Below are 14,732 nucleotides of genomic sequence, written 5' to 3' on the forward strand. Positions count from 1 at the left end.
TAAACACAATCATAATTACTGGAGCAGAAGAGTACCATGGAGATCAATTAATCTAATGCCTGAATGTAACAGACAAGGAGAGTAAAACCCAACATGATCATCTTTAAGCTAATATTAGTTCAGAGAAGGGACTAAACTCAGTCTCTCACTTCTACCTACACGCTGGAACTCTCAACTGACCCTACTAAGCAAACATCTGTACTGAGTTGAGAAAGAGCATGAACTATGTCAACACTTTTAAAAACTGTTCCTAGAGTACTTCACAAAGGTGAGGAAGAAAACAGCCAATCTCTTAATAGTAGCATTGATGTTTTTTTAAAAGAAGGTCCCGTAATGCTCAGAGCACTTCTTTAAGGTATGTCTTATCGTTCTTATCTGTTTTACAGATGAGTACAATTCATTATAAGCTGTTACCTGGCTATTAAATAGAAAGTAAGTAGTGGGTAGCCAGTAATAGCCATTTGCTTTAACTCAGTTCAAGCCCATATTCCTTTACATGCTGTTATTTAGTCATATATGTTATCAAATAAATTATACAAATGGACAAACACATATTAGGTTTTTTTGTGTGGTATAATTTGCCTTTTAAAAGAAAAAAAACACAGATATCTATTAATAGAGAACTACTTTAGTAAATTAGGACATGTCTCAATTATCCACTGTAAAAATAATGGGGAAAGCTCTTGGTAGTGATATGGGACAAAATGCCAAAAGGGAACAGTTAAGATAAAAATGAAAACAATAGCAAAGATTTAAATATGATGTTCTTAACTAGCTTTTGTCACAGAGAGGAATATGCCAATTAATATAATTATGTAAGGAAGGTCATCATCAAGAAATTAGTGACAGTTGCCTCTGGAGTGAAAAAGATAGACCAGGGACTAGGGATACGAGATGGGAATAAAATTCTTCTGATATTATATACCATTTCAAAATGTTTACATTTACACATGTGAAAATAAGATTATTAAGACCTACCAACTAGTTATGGTTCCTTGAAATTGTTGACTAAATATTTTTAACCTAAATTTTCAACTTGTATGAAGTAAACAAGTGTTTTAAATCCTCAAATAATTACTTGTATTTTACCTCAAAGGAGCTTTTTTAAAAATCAGTCTTCTTAACTCCCTGCCAAGGTATTGATTCATTCCTGACTCATCAGGGAAAATAAATAAATGGCTCAATGTGTAACTGGCCAGCTGCCAGTTGTACAGGGAGCTCTGGGCAAGTAATGTGGGTAGGGGTGACAGGAAGGATATGAGTTACCTAAGAAGTAGTTCAGAGTGCTGCTGCAAGTCCATCCCCTAACTCTCATTTATTCAAGAGAGGGAGTCAAAATTTAGAATGTGTGAGTTACTCAACAAAACCATTCCTGTAAAATAAATTGAATTCTTAAGTCCAAACACACACTTCCTGCTTCCATCTACATGCACAAGGCAAATAGTGAAAACAATTGTCTTGACACTAAATTTTCCAACTACTTTCATTCCACCTCTTATATTTCATTTTGTTCCACATCTGCCAATTAGAGCCACATTCCCTATTTAGGAGGATGATTTTTGTAGTAAAGCTGGGATCAAATGTGAAAACGGAGCTTGTTACAGATTGCAAGTCTACATTGCAGCTCCACAAGTTCATATTTTGGTGATGTGACCATGCCCCCACCCCGCCATGAATCCTGTTTGGAAATGGGACCTCTGGAGTTCTTTGGGCTCACAAGGATACATCCTTCCATTCTTAGTGGATATTGTACAAGAACAGCAGAAAGCTTTCTCTATATTCCCCCTTTCCTTTTCCTCTCAGACTGGTTATGCAAGGGGATAGCAAGAGGCAGAATGGTTTCCCCACATTATTAATAGTTATATCAGCTAAAATGTAGGGATTCAGAAAGTCACATCTGAGAAAAAAAAATCTAATGTTCCTGGTCCAAAGATCATTATACAACAGGCTACTGCCTAATTTTCAGGAGCCCCGATAAATATAATGAGTAAAATCGCTAAGATAAAACATGCAAAAGGTATTTACTCTGATAACAAAGAAATGCCAAAGACAACAACAGTGATAATATCCAATATACACAGTATTGTAAAGGGGCTTAAACAGAAGGTCCCAATTTATTTATGGTGGTTCTACTTACATGTTTTGTTTTGTTTTTTGTTTTTTTTTTAATTTCACATTAACACAAAAGCAATATGCATTCAATAGAAACTAGTTTGTTGTTTTAATGTTTGCCTGGTAGCAATATAAGGCAGACACCCTCCCAAGATACAGGACAGCAATAGAAAGTCACCATTCTCAACCAGCCATATAGTCATGAGGTTAGACGGGCACGTTCCAGGGGCCATGACCAACTCACAGCCATAGGGACCAACTCACAGCCATAGGGACCAACTCACAGCCATAGGGACCAACTCACAGCCATAGGAACAAATGCAGCCCAACATAAATTATAAACGCACTCAAACATTGGGGGAAATTTTCGGGAAATTTTCAGGGATGGGTAGGTTCTCAGATGTGAACGGTGCAGATGACAACCTATGTTGCAATGTCAAAATGTTGATAAATTATAAACATACTTAAGCATTGGGGGAAATTTTTGTGAATTTTTCAAGGATGTGTAGGTTCTCAGATGTGAACTTTACAGATGATAACATATGTTGCAATGTCAAAATGTTGGACATGCCTGCCTACATACAGAGCTGTTAAGATATAGTGTTTGGACAAATATGTCTATTAAATGAATTCCACTTTAAAAAAATTTTTAAGTGGAAAACAATCTGTTTTACATGTCAGTTCCAGTTCCCTTTCCCTCCCCTCCTCCCCTGGTCCCCACTGACCCCCATCCCATCCCCTTTCTGCTCCACAGGGAGGGTGAGGTCTTCCATGGGGGATCATCAAAGTCTGTCACATCACTTGGAGCAGGGCCTACGCCCTCCCCCCCATGTGTCTATGATGAGAAAGTATCCTTCTATGTGTAATGGACTCCCAAAGTCCATTCGTATACAAGGGATGAATACTGTTCCACTGCCAAAGGTACCATAGACTGTCCAGGCCTCCTAACTGAGACCCATGCAGGGGGTTTGGTCAGTCCTATGCTGGTTTTCCAACTACCAGACTGGCGTCCATGAGCTCCCACTTGTTCAGGTCAGCTCTTTCTGTGGGTTTATCCAGCATGCTTTTGACTCCTTTGCTCATCACTCCTCCTTCTCTGCAACTGGATCCCAGGAGTCCCACTCATGTTCAGCTGTGTATCTCTGCTTCTGCTTCCTTCATCTACTGGATGAAGGCTCTAGGATGGCATATAAGGTAGTCATCAATCTCATTATAAGGGGAGAGTATTTAAGGTAGCCTCTACACTATTGCTTAGATTGTTAGTTGGGGCCAAGCTTGTAGATCTCTGGACATTTCCCTAGTGCCAGATTTTTCTTTAAACCTATAATAGTATCTCTTTTATTTCTCTCCTCTGTTCTTTCCCTGATTCAATCTTCCTGCTCCCTCATATCCTCTTCTCCCCTTCTCTATATCCTAACTCCCACTCCCCTTCCCCCATGCTCCCAATTTGCTCAGAAGATCTTGCCCCCCCACTCATGTGTACCTTAAATGAATACTCAACTCATATACTTAGTTTGCAATAGGTTTAATGGTATATAACCTTATCATGACTCAAAGTGTTAACATGATAGAATTATAGAAAAGGTGTATGTTGGTGCCAAGGAAATGACTCAGCATGTAAAGGGGTTTGCTGCCATGTCTGACAGCCTGGGCTCAACCCCCTACCACCACATACATGCACACACAAAATAAATAAATATAGTGTTAAAAATTTGGAGTCAGGCATGGTGGCATTTGCTTTCAGTTCCAGTGCTCAGAGGGAAAGGCAGGCAGATCTCTGACTTTGAGGCCAGCCAGGTGTACAAAGTGATTTCCATGACAACCAGGGCTGAACAGAGAAAGCCCCCTCTCAACAAACAAGCAAAACCCACCACAAAGAAGTTAAAGAAAGCAGAGCTATTGCAGTTAAATAATTAGAAGGGACAGGATTCAGGTCATATGTCTATATAAAGCAAGAATCATGAAGATGTTCATAATCTTTAGCCTTTATGCCACTTCTGAGGATTTATTTGTTCAGAAATGGTTCAATTAAATAATAAAAAAGCTACCTATGTATGTGAAGATAACAATATGATGTTAAGTGCAGCATACATCCATATTTCTATAACACAACTTAATAAATGGAAAGCTAAGTGATCAATAATGGAAGGTAACAAGTTAAATGTGAAATACCACTCTTCATTTGAGAGAACAATTGTTAATAAAACAAAACATGAGAAAATTTAATAGTAAGAGCGAATGTTATGTGAAAGTAGTATAATAGAAATAGCCCTGCTTTTAAGTATGACTAAATGCATACACATGCAAAAAGGACTAGAAGTTATTATATAAAAATGTTCATCCTTAATTGAAGAAATTCAATTGTAAATTCATTTTAATTAACATAGAATATTTTCTCATGTGGTTCATGGGTACTTGGGACTTAGAGATTTATAAATCTAATCAAAATAGTAACCAGCTATCCAAAACACAGCAATTATTGAGCTGGATACATATGTTCGTTTGTTTTCTGCCTAAAAACTCACTGAATACTGTTATGACAGCAGATTTTCATGCCCTGGTGGAGCTTCTGAATAAGAGGCTGGACCTATAAACCCTGCCCTAAATCCTGTAGCTACTAATTACTTTACTCCAGCAGCCCATTATGGTTAAGAATGGCCCCAAAGGTGTTTTCCTGAATAAAATGTTCACTTCCATTATTGTCTTTTGTTTGCCACAAAGAAACTTGAAAACCCAGGTTCCAAACACAAGCCCTCAGGGTTGTCAAGAAATATGTCTTAATTCAAAAGGCACATTATAAACTTTTTATTATAAACATGTTATGAATGTTTGATTATAAACCATCTGACTTGACATTTGGTTTTGCCGCCTGGAGGAAGGACCTATGTGTGTGCTTTACTTGATATTTAGCACTTCATCAGACATAGTACAGAGCGATGAGCTTAGAGTCAGGATATGAAAAAAATGCTGGGAGACACACTCGCTTTCCCAACAGAGAGTAGACAATCTGACACAATGTAACTTGATCTTTTCCTTTACCAGGTTATCCTCAGGCTTTTGCCTTAGGGTCCAAAATTGTGGATTCTAACCCTGAAGAGGGAGTCCAGGGAGAACTGCCTTATACTGAGAAACATGTGTAACTTCTCATGCAGACAGACCCCAAACATACTGGATCAAGATGGACACAGGCACCAATTAGAGAGATGAGTGTCAAGGCCTCGTGACCCATCTTCAACACTTGTTATGTCTAAGCAAATGGAGTTAATATGATAGACTACTAAAGAGGAAAAGAGATCTTCTACAAAGTTACTCACAGGAAAATGAGACAGCACTTCTTTCACCTTCAAGGGATTGTTTAGGCCATGGAAAAACGTGCAGGCACACGCCCAGCGAATAAAGAAACCTGGCAGCAGGCTCAAAAGCAGTCCTTCCACAAAGCCATATCCCTCACCGCTTTCCTTCACAAAGCTCCACGCCCTCCACTTTTGCTCAGCAAAACTCAATACTTTGAAAAAAAAAAAAACAGTATTTTGCACCCCCTTTCTGCCCCACCCACTGGAGCCATGGAGGCCCCGCCAGAGAAGAAAAAGGTTCCTGCTGTGCCAGAGACCCTTAAGAAAAAGCCAAGGAATTTCTCGGAGCTGAAGGTGAAGCGCTTCCAGAAAAAATTTGCACTGAAGACGCTCTGGAGGCTTGGAGGAAGCTCATCTATGAAAAGGCAAAACATTATCACAAGGAATATAGGCATATGTACCAGACAGAGATTCACATGGCTAGGATGGCAAGGAAAGCCAGAAACTTCTACATGCCTGCAGAACCCAAGCTGGCATTCCTCATCTGAATCCGAGGTATCGATGGTGTGAGCCCAAAGGTCTGCAAGGTGTTGCAGCTGCTCGGTCTTCGTCAGATCTTCAATGGCACCTTTGTTAAGCTCAACAAGGCTCCAATTAACGTGCTGAGGATTGTGGAACCATACATTGCATGGGGTTACCCCAACCTGGTCAGTAAGTGAGCTCATCTACAAGCGTGGCTATGAAAAAATCAATAAGAAGAGAATTGCCTTGGCGGACAATTCCTTGATTGCTCGATCTCTTGGTAAATACGGCATTATCTGTATGGAGGATCTGATCCATGAGATCTACACAGTGGGGAAACGCTTCAAGGAAGCCAACAACTTCCGTAGCCGTTCAAACTGTCTTCTCCACAGGGCGGGATGAAGAAAAAGACCACTCACTTTGTGGAAGGTGGCGATGCTGGCAACAGGGGAGACCAGATAAACAGGCTCATTAGAAGAATGAACTATGGTGCTGCCTGTGGTATTTTTGTATTCTGGTCAGTTAATAAACAATCACAAACTGAAAAAAGAGAAAGAAAGAAAGAAAGAAAGAAAGAAAGAAAGAAAGAAAGAAAGAAAGAAAGAAAGAAAGGAAGGAAGGAAGGAAGAAAGGGAGGGAGGGAGGGAGGGAGGAAGGAAGGAAGGAAGGAGGGAGGGAAGGAAGGAGGGAAGGAAGGAAGGGTATTTCTTCTTATTTTACATATTTTTCTTTAGTTCAGTTGGAAAAGCATTATTTTTATTCTCTTGGCTTGATCAAATGGTTGGCACTTTGGGCACATAGAACAAAAGCTAAAGTGGAGAGAGAACTGGATTTGAACTCCTCACGCAAAACATTAGCTGTACAGGACTAGAGGTTAAGAGTGCTTGGCCTATAAGCTTGAGGACATGAGTTCAAATCCCCACCACTCATGTAATAAAGGGGTGAGAGAGCATGACTGAGCATGCCTATGATCCTAACACTGTGGCCTGGGTAGGTGTGTTCAGGAGAAGAACCAAAGCATATCACAAGATCTTACTGGGCAGCCAGGCTAGCCAAAATGTTCTGTTTATGATTCAGAGACTCTATTTCAAGGCTATAAGATACATAGTCCCAGAGAAAGACATCTGGACTCTTGCCCTGGCCTCCACTGGCACACTCATACACATACAAGCAACACACACACACACACACACACACACACACACACACACACACACACACGGAAGGGGGTGAGAGAGAGAGAGAGATAGACAAAAAAGAACAGTTAACTATATTGACAAACTAACACCTCTCTGAGGTTCTTTCTCTGTCCCTAAGAGCAATGATTTCACATGATTGCCAGCATGTCATCTACCTCAAAATATTCTATATTTAATGGAAAAAAAAAGAAAATTGTGCCAAGAAATACTGGTGGGAGGATATATATCTTTAAAAGCAGATGAAACTATTGTGGAGTTTATAAAGATGTTTCATTTTTTACCTGGCTTGATGTCTCAGAAATGAATCATATGATGGAATGTACCACTCTTAGAGTTAAAGGCGTATAGATCAAAACATAGAACTAAAAATAAAAGATGAGCCTATGTTAGGAAAAGGTAACTGGGAGCTAAGGAAGGAATTTCTCCAGGAGGAATTTCTTACATTCTTTAAGAACAAAGTAACCAAGTCGGAAGGGAAAATCCAGGTACTAGTCTGTAAGCTTTTCTCCCTGGCAGACCACATGCTAAGGGTGTGCTTGGAATTCATCATCTGTGGAGCCTGAAGGAAAGGGCACCAGGCCAGTTTATCCTCTAACTCTCCACTGGTGTGTGCCCCATGATGAGCTAAACAACGATCAAGTTTAAAAAACAAGAATATGTAAACAAGATACAAGCAAGTAAGAGTTAAGTATAGTTCATACATAATTCCTCAAATTTCTTATGATAAAATAATTTGAACCCTCTCTTTATTCAGCAAACTTTTCACTAAGCCTACAAGTTTGTTCTTTGTTTCTTTTCTTCCCCAACTCAGAGCCAAAGCCCTAAAACTTAGGATATATCTCTTCACCTGCCATTACATAGAATAATAAGATTCTTTCGTCTGAAAAAAAAAATGGACATAAACTTCCTGTATTAATCAGTTCAGGCTGCCCTGACAATGTCTTATACTGGGTCCCTTAACCATTAATTTATTTTCTCCCACTTTGAGAATACACATCCAAAATCGGGACACCAAGACAATTTTTGATGAGGCCTCAATTCATCTTACGCATGACCTGTGTCTTCTCAAGACAGAAAGAAAAGTCAACAGCAAGCTGTCAGGTGTCCCTTCTTTTAAGAAAACTTACCTACAATGAGATCCTATTTTTATGACTTTGTCTAAACATAGCCACCTCCCCCTGTTTTCAACCATCATCACATTGAGGATTATGCTTTCAACTCACAAGGTCAAGATCATAAGATATAATTGGCAAGAATTCTCTCCTTTTTCCTCAAGCTTTCTCTAATACCTGTATGCCCACTTATTCTAATCTCCTCTGCTATTTTACAGTCAGTACTGTCCCTACTTTGGACACTCAAATATTTGTTGTAGAACACTGTCCTCTGGACATGACACCACCTTACCCTTTTCAGCTCTCAGCCTGTATGCACAAGCTTGGATATATTGTCAATCACGAACAGGGATGGGGAAAGCTCACAAGGTCCCATTCTTTCTAAGGATGTATGAGCATTTCATGATCACTACAAAAGACATGTTATTTCACTAGGGTAGAGTAGCTACCCATAAATTACCCAGGCTCCTTTACCATTACTTAAATTCATTAGTTCGCCAAGTTACACTTGGGTAGAATTGCTTCTTAGGGCTGTCATAGGTGCCTTAATTGCAATTAATAGACAAACATTTGTTTTTCCCCCTAAGGAAAAGTTCACATAACTATTTGGGATATCTGCATAATACCCTTCATAGTTTTATTTATTTTTAAATTAAAACTTTCTGTGGCGAATTTTAGATATACATAATGGCAGAGTGCTGGGAAGTGCATATGCCCATCACACTTAATAGTTATAAACTCATAACCAACTGCTTTTCATTTATACCCACTCACTTGCCTCCATCATCAAATAGTAGATGGACCAAATCTTCCTTATAATATTGCACTAATGTTTCAAGTATTTCAGTGTATATCCTAGGAAGATTTTTACACATACTGTTTTCTTTTTTTGGTTTCATAATTTATTTTTATTTAATATTTTTCTTATGTTACATATAGATCCCAGTTTGCTCTCCCTCCCATCCTCCCATGCCCCCTACAGACCCTCCCATACCATCCCCCATCCACTTTCAGGGAGGGTAAGGCCATCCATGAGAGATCATCAAAATCTGTCAAGTTATTTGTGGTAGGGCCTAGGCTCTTCGCAATGTCTCTAGGCTAAGGGAATATCCCTCCATGGGGAATGGGCTCCCTAAGTCCGTTCCTGCATTAGGAATATATCCTGGTTCTATTGTCAGAGGTCCCATAGACTGTCCAGGCCTCCTAACTAAGACCCACGTTTAGGGGGCCTGGGTCCATCCTATGCTGGTTTCCCAGTTATCAATCTGGGGTCCATGAGTTCCCCCTTGTTCAGATCAGCTGTTTCTGTGGGTTTCTCCAGCCTGTTCTTGACCTCTTTGCTCATCATTTCTCCCTCTCTGCAAATGGATTCCAAGAGTTATGCACAGTGTTCAGCTGTGGGTGTCTGCTTCTGCTTTCATCAGCTACTGGATGAAGGCTCTAGGATGGCATATAAGGTAGTCATGAATCTCATTATCAGGGAAGGGCATTTAAGGTATCCTCTCCACTATTACTCAGATTGTTAGTTGGGATCATCCTTGTAGATCTCTGAACATTTCCCTAGTGCCAGATTTCTCTTCAAACCTATAATTGTTCCCTCTATTATGGTATCTCTTTTATTGTTCTCCTCTCTGCTTCCCCCTACTCAATCTTCCTCCTCCCTCATGTCCTCCTCTGCCCTCTTCTCCCCTTCTCTTTCTCCTAACTCCATCTCCCCTCCTCCCTGCTCCCACTTTGCACAGGAGATGTTGTCCCTTTTCCCTTCTGTGGGGGACCATGTATGTCTCTCTTAGGGTCCTCCTTGTTTCCTAGCTTCTCTGGTGGTGTGGATTGTAGGCTGGTGATACTTTGCTCATCTAAAATCAATATATGAGTGAGTACATACCATGTTCATCTTTTAGTGACTGGGTTACCTCACTCAAGTTTTATCCATTCACCTGCAAATTTCAAAATTTCAAGGTTCCATTGTGCCCCCCACCCACACTGAGTAGTACTCCATTGTGTAAATGTACCACATTTTCTCTATCCATTCTTCTGTTGAGGGGCATCTAGGTTGCTTCCATGTTCTGGCTACTACAAATAATGCTGCTATGAACAGATGTCTTTGCTGCATGGATGGATGTACATCTTTTGGGTATATGCCTAAGAGACTTACTTTTTTCTTTCTTTCTTTCTCTTATTTTACATATAGATCTCAGTTCCCTCTCCCTACCTCGCTTCCTCCCTCCCATGCCACCCTCCCACTCCACAGGGAGGGTGATGCCTTCCAGGAGAGATCAACAAAATCAGTCAAGTCATTTGGAGTAGGGACTAAGCCCTCCCTCTTGCCACTAGGTTAAGGGAGTATCCCTCCATTGGGAATGTGCTCCCAAAGTCCTCACGTGCACCAGGGATACATCCTGGTTCCACTGTCAGAGGTCCCTTAGACAGTTAAGATAAAGGGGCATAGAAAAAGGAAGGAGCATGGTTATTCTGTGCCACATTTGCCTCACTGCTGTAACCAAACACCTGACAAAAAGCAAACTTAAGGAAACAAGAGTTGATTTTGGCTCACAGTTAAGGATATGGCCTATGTCTGTAGGCAAGCCATGGCAGCAGGAGCTTGTGGCAGCTTCTGACATTGCATCCACAGTCAGGAAGCAGCTCTTGGCTCACTTACTTCTTTTAGTCAGTCCAGGAGCCTATCCCACAGAATACTGCCACCTACAATTAAGGTCTTCCCACCTCAATTAGGTGATTCTAGATAGTCCCTCACAGGTGTGCCCAAAGCTGACTTCATGAAGATAACCCCTTACCTGTGTTCCCTGGGGCCGGCCTCCAAGATCAGTAATTCTCAACCCTCCTAATGCTGTGAGTTTTTAATAGTGGTCCCTAAATCTCTACCTCTAGTCCTACTACTTATCTTAAACCTGGAACCCAAATTTCCAGTGTCTGATTGGACAGCTGCCTGCACACTGTTTCCATATATCTTAAATTCAATGTATTCAAAAGATGATTTTTCTTAGTTTCATATATCTAGTCCTGTTTCTATTTTCTTTATATATTGTCCCGGAGCATCTCAAATAATCCACTTGCTAAATAAGAAACTTTGGAATTGGTTTTGATTCTAAACTTTCTCTCACCATCTGGAATAGGCATGTCTGTGACTACCCAAAATCTATTGAACATGTGTTTCATATTCAAAAATGTTCTCATATTATGAGTCATTCTTCTCTAAAGGGAAGTCAGGGCTTTAGGTTTACTTTTCTTTAGGGTTGGAGAACTAGGTGTATAGGTTGGAGAAGGATGCCCAGTGGTCATTTTTGACATGATGTTCATTGACCCAATGTTTCGATTTTGTGGGAATGATTCTATGGTGTAGTTTGAATATGACTTTTGTATTGTGACTGCCCAGATTTTCTGATGCTCCTGGGAAGAATGTGACCTATGAAATGTCCTTCCTCAGTTCCTTTTCTGCTTCAGTTAGCTTGGATATTTTAACTAACAGCCCCGATGCTTAAGTTGTCTCACTTTCCCAAAACCAGATACTAACTCCTGTCTTCAGGATACATAGAACAGTCCAATATAAGTTCCTCTTTTCATTCTCATTGGCTTGGTCATAGCTCCATTGCCTGCCTTTGCTCCTAGGTTCCCTTGTTTTCTCTGCAAGTTTTATTCTTTTGTTCATACCTTTTGTTAAGAACTAGTTTATCTCCCCATTTGTGCCTCATAGATAACTACACTGTAACACTGCCTTTTTGTTGTGATTTGTTTACATCACTGTTTTGTCCATTAGTCTGGGGTTTAAGGCAGTATGCTTTACTGGAAAGGGCACAGGTTTTGACATAAGGCACCTGCAGGTTGAGCCTCAACTTGCTACAAAATTTTGACCCCTTCTCTAAACCTCTTTAATTGCATTTCCTTTGATTAAAAGTGGTTACTTTGGTGGAAACTTAAAAGTAAAAAATTAAAAAGGAGGGAGTTAGAGACAGGAAGATTCCCCAGGGCTTTCTAGCCAGCTAATTTAGCCAATAAATGAGTTCTGGGGTCAATAATAGACTTGCCTCAAAAAGATAAGGTAGACAGCAATAGAAGAGATCTTACATCAGTCTCTAGCCTTCAAATGCAAGAAGACATATACACTTAAACATATATGTATACATATAGACACAGGCAAGTAATTAAAGATAGGACCATTATGGTATTCATTCCCTTAAGTATCTATCATGAAAGCTTCCATCTATACCATAAAGGCTGCAGAATCACTTGGGTGAGCATTAAGCTAAGGACCAAGTCTTGCCTGATCCAGAAACAGCTTAGTAATGACAGAGTTCTTCTTTTCACTAACCTCTCCACCTGGGAACTACTCTCTCCTCTGGCCCAGGAATTAGTGCGAGAAAGCCCTCTCGGTGCTTGGCTATGATTCTATACTGGTTGAACATCACCAGAATGGAATCTGGACACCCTTTTCACAGACTGATGGAGTAATTCTTTTGATGGGTGTGAACACTAAGCATAGTGCTTGTCACATGGCAAACAGCACCCTGCAAGCAGTAACCATTATCATTCATTCGGGACTTGTCATGCATCATCTTTGCATTTCAACAAAACCTCAAGCAGCAAAATATGTGGAGATTTCAATCAACGAAACTATGGAGAACAAATGGGCAGTCCTGTTTTAACTGAACCTACTATCTTTTCCTTCCCTCAGTCTTTACACCATTGGATTATTCTGCATAATTAGCTCTTAATATTTGCTTCCAATTTGATAAACCTTTTCTTACTATCCCAAGTCCAAAAATCACTCCTCACACTGGATTCTTAGAGCCCTTTGATCACAGCTGCTATGAAACATACTCCCAAGGCTCACAAATTGATTTATAGATATTTATATATGTGGACATCTACCTATCTACAGATTGATTGTTAACAGGGCTCGCATCATTTTCCTCCATCAATTTCATCATGTCTGTGATGATCGATTTTATGTGTCAATCTGGCTAGGCCATGGTATTCTTGTATTTATTCCAATTATCTATTTTTCGATAATATTAGCATCTGCATCAGTGTACTTTAAATGAAGAAGGTTATTGTTCGAAATGTTGTCAATCTCATCCACTTGGTTAAAGAGCTTAACAGAAAACATTCCTCAAGGATTCTCAGTTTCTTAGGAAATACTTACAGTGTGTGTGTGTGTGTGTGTGTGTGTGTGTGTGTGTGTGTGTATGTGTGTGTGTTGTAATTATTATGCCTGGTTGTCAACTTGATGGATTCCAGAATCATCATTGAAAGATACCTATGAGTATGTCAATTGAGAGCATTTCCAAAATGGTTTAACTGAAGTAGGAAGACCCACTCTGAATACAAGTAGTCCTGTCTCACTTCTTGGGGTTCTGGACTGAATACAAAGGAGAAAGTGAGATGTCACCAGCATTCTCTCTCTGCCTCCTGACTATGGTCACAATGGATCAGTAACTTTACATCCCTGCCATTATGTCTTCCCTACTGAGAACTACATCCCATCCCTTAAATCCGTAAACTGAAATAAACCCCTTCTTCTCTGAGTTATTTCTCATCAGACATTTGGTCACAGAAACAGGAAGACTAACACAGCTGCATATGCACACATGCACAGTCCCAGGAGTTCTGTTTTTCTGGAGAGGAATGCTTAGGTAAGGACTTGACTCCTCACAGCAGATGCTCAATAATGAGTCATGAACAGAGAGATATGAATTGTCGGGGACCATAGAGATGACTCCACTTCATCCTGACTTAAAGTCAGAGAGTTCAAACCCACTATTGTTTGTTCAAAGTTAAACAATAGAATGTTTGGCCTAAGAAGTAATTAATGGATGTCATACTTTAACAACAGCATACATAGTCTATGGTGTGACTATTGTAGATCTTACCTTGACAACAGAATACTTGGTTTAGGATGTGGTTACTTGATGTTCTTGGTATTGAGAAGATAATTATGCTTACTTGCTTTTTGTATCTTGGCAAAAAAGTCTCTTTGCCTTTCTCCACTTTTGATTGGAGTATATAAAGACTTGGGGCTTTCCCCCCAGTATTCACTGGAGTGCCCTCCCAATTCTATCCTGTGTCTATCTTTTCTTTAGTGTCTAGAATGTTTCTATCTGCCATTCTAAATCCACACTTCCCATCTCAGGCACAAACACGGACAACAGATGTTCACCAACATGGGGCTATGGCAGTGAACACAACAGATGAAAAGTATGAAGACTGGGAGGCAATTGAGCACTGAGATCAAGGGTATAGTGAGATTGGAGGGCAGCTCCAGGGACCCTATACCTATCCATTTTCTTAAGAAAAGGTCAATACAGACACTGCCCATTCAGTAGCCAAACATGAGGCCTAATACTAGAGGACTGGGATTCACACAAAGGACCAGTGGAGACTCTGTCCAGTGAGTCATTGCCCAGGCAGTACTGAGCTTCACTGAGAGGACTATGGGATTGTTATCTAGCTGTGCCTTAGGTTTAGCATCTCAGGCT

At 40.2% G+C, this 14,732-nt stretch overlaps 1 pseudogene; it reads left to right on the forward strand.

The window, feature by feature from the left end:
* The first annotated feature begins 5,675 nt into the window (after positions 1 to 5,675).
* The window catches only part of LOC127220920 (60S ribosomal protein L7-like), a 123,519-nt pseudogene continuing 114,462 nt past the window's right edge, over positions 5,676 to 14,732 (forward strand).

Source organism: Phodopus roborovskii, unplaced genomic scaffold (assembly GCF_943737965.1).
Source record: "Phodopus roborovskii unplaced genomic scaffold, PHOROB, whole genome shotgun sequence".
In the NCBI taxonomy this organism is placed as follows: Eukaryota; Metazoa; Chordata; class Mammalia; order Rodentia; family Cricetidae; genus Phodopus; species Phodopus roborovskii.